The sequence below is a fragment of the Dipodomys merriami genome, unplaced genomic scaffold (assembly GCF_024711535.1).
Source record: "Dipodomys merriami isolate MVZ:Mamm:240054 unplaced genomic scaffold, mDipMer1.0.p SCAF_43, whole genome shotgun sequence".
Classification (NCBI taxonomy): domain Eukaryota; kingdom Metazoa; phylum Chordata; class Mammalia; order Rodentia; family Heteromyidae; genus Dipodomys; species Dipodomys merriami.
This window is the reverse complement of record NW_027205937.1, coordinates 3,783,691-3,792,138: the sequence shown is the minus strand read 5'-3', so window position 1 is coordinate 3,792,138 and position 8,448 is coordinate 3,783,691.

Sequence of the window (8,448 nt, the reverse complement as noted above, 5' to 3'; positions counted from 1 at the left end):
CACCCTAAGTCTTACCCTCACCCTAACCCTACACCTATCCCTAACCATAACACTCACACTCACCCTAACCCTCACCCTAACACTTACCGTAACCCTAACCCTAACCCTCACAATTAACCTAACCCTAAACCTCAGCCTAACCCTCACCGTTAACCTAACCCTAACCCAAATCCTCACCCTATCCTTAAACTTAACCCAAACCCTCACCCTTACCCTTACCCTCACCGGAAACCTAACACTCACCCTCATCCTAACACTCACCCTAACACTTACCCACACCCTAACACTCACCCTAAAGCTAACCAGAAAACTAAATTTCACCTTACCCTCAACCTAACCCTAAGCCTCACCCTCAACCTAACCCTCACCCTAACCTTTACCCTCACCCTAACACTTACCCTAACCCTAAACCTAACCATCACACTAACCCTAACTCTAACCCTCCACCTAACGCTTATCATAACACTAAACCTAACCCTAAATATCACCCTAAAATGAACCCTAACCCTAACCCTAGCCCTCACACTAAACCTAACGTTTACCCTCACCCTCATCCTCCATATCACCCTCAGCCTAACCCTAATCCTAACCCTAATCCTAACGCTCACCCTCAACTTCACCCTAACTCTAACCCTAAACCTAACACTAACACTCACCCTCACTCTCATCCTAACCCTAAACGTATCCCTAACCCTGAACCTAACTCTAACCCTCACCCTATACCTCACTTTCACCCTAATCCTAACCATAAATCTAACCCTCACACTAATCCTCACCCTCACCCTCACCATCACCCTAACCCTAACCTCAAGCCTAACGCTCACCCTAAACCTAATCCTAACCCTCAACCTCACCCTAACCCTCATCCTCACCCTAACTCTAATGCTAACCCTAACTCTCACCCTCACTCTAACCCTCACCTTAAACCTAACGCTAACTCTAACCCTTTCCATAAGGCTAACCCTAACAGTAACCCTCACACTCATATTAAACATCACCCTAACACTAACCCTCACCCTAGCCCTAACCCTAACCCTCACCCTCACCCTAACCCTCACCCTAACCCTAACCCTCAACCTAACCCACACCTCCCCTAAACCTCACCATAAACCTAACCCTAACCCTTACCTAAACGAAACCCTCACCATCACACTCACCCTCAACCTAACCCTCACCCTCACCCTAACCCTAAACATATAACTTACCCTATACCTCACCCTAACCCTTACCCTCACCCTAACCCTAACCCTAATCTTCAGACTAACCCTAACCCTCACACTAACCCTAAACCTCCCCCTCACCCTAACCCTCACCCTAAGCCTTACCCCACCCTAACCCTAACCCTATCCCTAACTCTAACCCTCACACTCACCCTAAACCTCACCTAATCCTACCCCTAGCCCTCTCCCTAACCACTCAGCCTAACCCTACCTCTAAACCTAACCATAACACTACCTGTAACCCTCACCCTCACACTAACCCTAAAGCTAATACTAACACCCACCCTAAACATCACCCAAACCCTAACCCTCACCCTATCCCTAACTCTTACCATAACACTTATCCTCACCCTAACCCTCAATCTAAAACTTATCCTCACTTTAAGCGTAACCCAAAACTTCCAACTCATCCTGACCCTCACCCTCAGACTAACGTTAACCCTAACCCTATTCCTAACCCTAATCCTCACCCTCACACTAACCTTCACCCTTACCCTCACACTAACCCTAACCCTCACCCTAACCATAAACATACTTCTCAACCTAACCCTCACCTTAACCCTCACCCTAACCCTTTCCCCTACGCTAATCCTAACATTACATCACTCTAATGCTAACCCTCACCCTAAACCTAACCCAAAACTCATCCTAACCATACCCCTCAACGTAACCCTCACCCTCCCCTAATCCTCACCCTAAATCTAACCCTAACCCTTACCTAAACGAAACCCTCACCCTCACCCTCACCCTCAACCTAACCCTCACTATAACCCTTATCCTCACCCTAAACCTAACTCTAACGCTTACTCTAAACCTAACCCTCACCTTAACCCTAAACCTACACCTCACCCTAACCCTCAACCTAACCCTCACTGTCACCCTAACACTCAACCTAACCCAAACCCTCACCCACAACCTAACCCTCAAACTCACCCGAAAACTAAACCTTACCCTAACCCTCACCCTCACAATAAATATCACCCTAACCCTACCCCTCAGCCTAATCCTAACACTCTACCTAACCCTAAACCTTACCCTGACCCTCACCCTAAACATTACCCTAACACTAATCCTCACCCTAAACCTAACCCTCACCCTAAACCTAACCCTCACACTATCCCTAACCCTAACCCTCACCCTCATCCTCACCCTCACAATACCCCTAACCCTAAACCTAATCCTAACATTGACGCTCACCCTCACCCTCACCCTCAACCTAACCCTAACACTAAGCCTAACCCTCACCTTCACTCTCACCCTAACCCTCACACCCTAAACCTCACCCTAACCCTTCCCCTACCCCTCTCCCTAAACTTCACCCTAACCCTAACCCTAACCCCAACCCTAACGCTACCCCTAACCCTCACCCTCACACTAACCCTAAACCTAAGGTTAACCCGCGCCCTAACCTAATCCTCACCCACACCCTAACACTCAACCTCACCTGAACCCTCACCATCACCTGAACCCTCATCCTCAAACTAACCCTCACCCTAAACATCACCCAAACCATAACCCTCACCCTAACCCTAACCCTAAATCTCACCCTCACCCTAACCCTTACCCTCAACCTATCCCTAATCGTAACCCTAACCATAACCCTCACACTAACCGTAACCCTCACTCTAACCCTAAACCTAACCCTAACCCTAAACTTCACCCTCAACCTGACCCTCACACTCAGCCTAACCCTAACCCTAACACTATTCCTAATTCTAACCCTCAGCCTCACCCTCACCCTAAACCTAACCCTAACACTCACCCTCACCCTGACCCTCACCCTAACCCTGACGCTCACCCTCACACTAACCATCAAGCTCACCCTAAACATCAGCCTAACCCTAACCCTCACCTTATCCCTAACCCTCACGCTAATTCTATCCTTCACCCTAACCCTCACACTAACCCTAACGCTAAACGTAACCCTCACCTTCAGCCTAACCCTTACCCTAAACCTTATACTCACACTAAAAAAAAAACCTCACCCTAACCCTATCCTGGCACATCACCCTAACTCTCACCCTAACCCTAACCATAACCATAAACATAACCCTCACCCTAACACTAACCCTCACACTAAACTTAACCCAAACACTCACCCACACCCTCAACCTCACCCTCACCCTAACCCTAACCCTCATCCTAACCCTAACCCTAAGGCTAAGGCTAACCCTAAACTTCACCCTTACCCTAACCCTTACCCTAAACCTTACCCTCACCGAAACCTAACCATAATCCTCACAGTAAACCTAACCCTCACCCTAGCGCTAACCCTATACTTCACACTAAACCTAAGCCTCACCCTAACCCTAATCATACCCCTCAGCCTAACCCTCACCATAAACCTAAACCTAACACTAATCCTCACATTAACAATAACCTTAACCTTAAGCTCACCCTAACCGTCACTTTCACTCTAACCCTAATGCTAAACCTAACACTCCACCTCACCCTAACTCTAACCCGAACACTTACCAACACACTAAACCTAACCCTAACCCTAACCCTAAACCTAACCCTCATCTTAAACGTCACCCTAATCCTAACCATTACCCTAATCCTAACCCTCACCCTAATCCTCACCCTAACCCTAACCCTGACCCTCACCCTAAACCTCACCCTAAACTTTACCCTCAACCTAACCCAAAACCTAACCCTAAACCTAACACTCACACTAACACTAAACCTAACCGTCAGCCTAACCCTTATCCTAACCCTAAACCTAACCCTAACCCTAACCCTAACCCAAACCCTCAAACTAACCCTAACCCTAACCCTCACCCTCATCCTCACCCTAAACCTAACGCTAACACAAACCCTCACCCTAATCCTTACCCTAAACCTAACCCTAACCCTTACCTAACCGAAAACCTCACACTCACCCTCACCCTCACCCTAACCCTCACACTCACACTAGCCCTCACCCTAACATTAACCCTCACCCAGCCCTAACCCTAACCCTCACACTCATCCTCACCCTAAAACTAATCCTAAACTGAACCCTCATCCTAACCCTAACCCTAAACCTAATGCTAACCCTAAAACTCACACTCATCCTGACCCTCACCCTAAACCTTACCGTCACCCTAAACCTAACCCTAACCCTCAGACTAAACCTAACCCTAAAACTAACTCTAACCCTACCCCTCAGCAAACCGCTCACCCTAAACCTAACCCTAACCCTAATCCTCAACCTATCCTTAACCATAACTCAAAACCTCAACCTAATCCTCACTCTCACCCTAACCCTAATGCTAACCCTAAACTTCAACCTCACCCTAACCCTCACCCTAACCTTTACCCTCACACTAACCCGAACCCTAACCCTCAACCTAACGCTCACCCTAACACATACCCACACCCTAAACCTCACCCTAATCTTAACCCTAACCCGAAAACTCACCCTCACCCTCACACTCACCCTAACCTTTACCCTCACCCTAACCTTTATCCTAACCCTAAAAGTAACACTTACACTAACCCTAAATCTAACCCTCAGCCTAAAACCTATCCTAACCATAAACCTAACCCTAACCCTCACCCTAATCCTAATCTTCACCCACACCCTCACCCTAACACTCAGCCTCACACTCACGCGAACCATCATCCTCTCCCTACCCCTCAACCTCACCCTAAACATCACCCAAACACTAACCCTCACCCTAACCCTCACCCTAACACTTACCCTCACCCTATCCCTAATCGTAACCATAACCATAACCCTCACACTAACCGTAACCCTCATTGTAACCCTAATCCTAACCCTAACCCTAACCTTCACCCTCACGCTGACCCTCACCCTCAGCCTAACCCTAACCCTAACACTATTCCTAAATGTAACGCTCAGCTTCACCCTCACCCTAAACCTAACCCTAACCCTCACCCTCACCCTGAACCTCACACTTACCCACTCCCTCACCCTCACATTAACCATCAACCTCACCCTAAATATCACCCTAAACCTAACCATCACCCTAAACCTAACCCTAACCCTCACCCTAAACCTCACCCTAAACCTTATCCTCACACAAACCTTAACCCTAAGCCTAACCCTCACACTAACCCTAACCCTCACCCTAACCCTATCCCGACACCTCACCCTAACTCTCTCCCTAACCATAACCCTTACCTTAAACCTCAACCTAACCCTAACACTAGACTTACCCCTCACCCTCCTCCTAGCCCTCACCGTCACCCTACCCCTCACCCAAATACTAACCCTCAACCACACCCAAACCCTCACCCTCACCTGAACCCTAACCCTCAAATGAACACTCACCCTCACCCTAACCCTCAACCTTATAATAAACATCACCCTAACCCTAACTCTTACCCTAACACTAACTCTTACCCTTACCCTAACCCTAACCCTCAAACTAACACTAACCCTCACCCTGACCCTCACATTAACCCTAACACTAACCCTAAACCTCACCCTAACCCTTACCCTAAACCTAATCCTCACCGTAATCCTAACCCTCACCCTAACACTAACCCTCACAATGACCCTAACCCTAACCCTCACCCTCACCCTAAACCTAACCCTCATCCTAACCCTAACTGTTAATCTAATGATAAACATAAACCTCATCCTCACCCTAAGCCTCACCCTAACCCTTACACTCAACCTCAACCTAACCCTATCCCTCACCCTCACCCTAAACCTAACAATAAACCTAAAACTCACCATAACCCTAACCCTAACCCTCACACTAAACCTAAACCTCTCCCTCAGCCTAACCCTACCCCTCAGCCTAACCCTCACCCTAAATCTAAATGTAACCCTAATCCTCAACCTAACCCTAACCATTACCATAACCCTCACCAATCCCCTCACCCTCACCCTCATGCTAACCCTATCCCTCACCCTCACATTATCCCTCACCCTAACCCTTACCCTCACCCTAACCCTAAACCTCACCCTCATCCTAACCCTCACCCTAAACCTTACCTACACCCTAACCCTCACCCTAAGCGTTACCATAAACCTAACCCTCACCCTAACCCTCACCTTAACCATAAACATAACCCTGACCCCTCACCCTCACCTTAACCCTCACCCTAAACTTTACCCTCAACCTAACCCAAAGCCTAACCCTAAACCTAAAACTCACACTAACTCTAACCCTAAACCTCAGCCTAACCCTTATCCTAACCCTAAAACTAACCCTAAACCACACCCTAACCCTAACCCTAACCCTAACCCTAACCCTAACCCTAACCCTAACCCTCAGCCTAACCCTCACCCTAACCCTAACCCTAACCCTAACCCTGACCCTCAACCTCACCCTAAAACTAAACCTAAACCTAACCCTCACCCTAACTCTCACCCTAACCCTAACACTAACCCTAACCCTCATCCTCACACTATTCCTCACCCTAACCCTTACCTTCACCATAACCCTAACCCTAACCCTACCACTAATTGTCACCCTAACCCTAACACTCACCCACACTCTAACCCTCACTCTAACCGAACCCTCACCCTCAGCCTAACACTCAACCTAATCCTAACCCTAACCCTAATCCTAGACCTAAACATCACCCTCAAACTCACCCTAACCCTAATCCTATCCCTCACCCTCACCCTCACCCTAACCCTAATCCTCATCCTAACACTAACCCTCACCCTCACCCTCACCCTCAACCTAACCCTAACACTAACCCTACCCTAACCCACACCCTTACCCTAATACTCACCCTAAATATAGCCCTAACCATTACCTAACCAAAAACTTCATCCTCACACTTACCCTGACCCTAACCCTCACCCTCACCATAGCACTCACCCTAACACTAACACTCACCCTAACCCTAACCCTAACACTCACCCTCACTCTAACCCTCACCATAAACCGAACCCTAACACTCATCCTAAAACTAACCCTACACCCAATTCTAACCCTAAACGTCACACTCACCCCAACCCTCACCCTAACACTTACCGTAACCCTAACCCTAACCCTCACTCTTAACCTAAACCTACCCCTAAGCCTAACCCTCACCGTAAACCTAACCCTAACCCAAATCCTCAACCTTTCCTAAACCTTAACCCAAACGCTCCCCCTATCCATTACTCTCACCCTAACCCTCACCGTTAACCTTACCCTCACCCGAACCCTAACACTCACCCTCACCCTAACACTCACCCTAACACTTACCCACACCCTAATACTCACCCTAAACTAACCAGAAACCTAAATTTCACATTACCCTCAATCTAACCTTAAGCCTCACCCTTACCCTAATCCTCACCCTAAACTTTACCCTCACCCTAACACTTACCCTAACCCTAAACCTAACCCTCACACTAACCCTAACTCTAACCCTCTGCCTAACGCTTATCATAACACTAAACCTAACCCTAACCCTCACCCCAAAACTAACCCTAACCCTAACCCTAAGCCTCACACTAAACCTAACGTTAAACCTCACCCTCACATTCCCCATCACCCTCAGCCTAACCCTAATCCTAACCCTAATCCTAACCTTCACCCTCAACCTCACCCTAACTCTAAACCTAAACCTAACTCTAACACTCACCCTCACTCTCAGCCTAACCCTGAAAGTATCACTAACCCTGACCCTAAATCTAACCCTCACCCTATACCTCACCTTCACCCTAATCCTAACCCTAACCCTCACACTAACCCTCCACATCACCCTAAACCTAACCTTAAGCCTAATGCTCACCGTAACCCTAATCCTCACGCTCACCCTCACCCTAACTCTAATGATAACCCTAACTCTCACCCTCACCCTAACCCTCACCCTAAACCTCACCCTAACCCTTACCCTCACCATAATCCTAACCCTAACTCTAACCCTAATCCTCACCCTAACCCTAACCCTCGCCCACAGCCTAACCCTCACCATTACCCGAACCCTCATCCTCACCCTAACATTGACACTAACCCTAAACCTAACATTAATCCTAAACCTAACCCTCATCCTCACCCTCACCCTCAACCTAACACTAACCCTAACCCTAACCCTAAATGTAAACCTGACCCTCAACCTCACCCTCACCCTCACACTAACACTCACCCTCACCATAAACATCACCATAACCCTAACCCTCACCCTAAACTTCACCCTCACTCTAAAATTAACCCTAACCATAACCGTCACACTAACCCTCACTCTAACCCTAACACTGACCCTAACCCTCACACTCAACCTAAACCTCACCCTAACCCTAAACCTATCCCTCTCCCTAACCTCACCC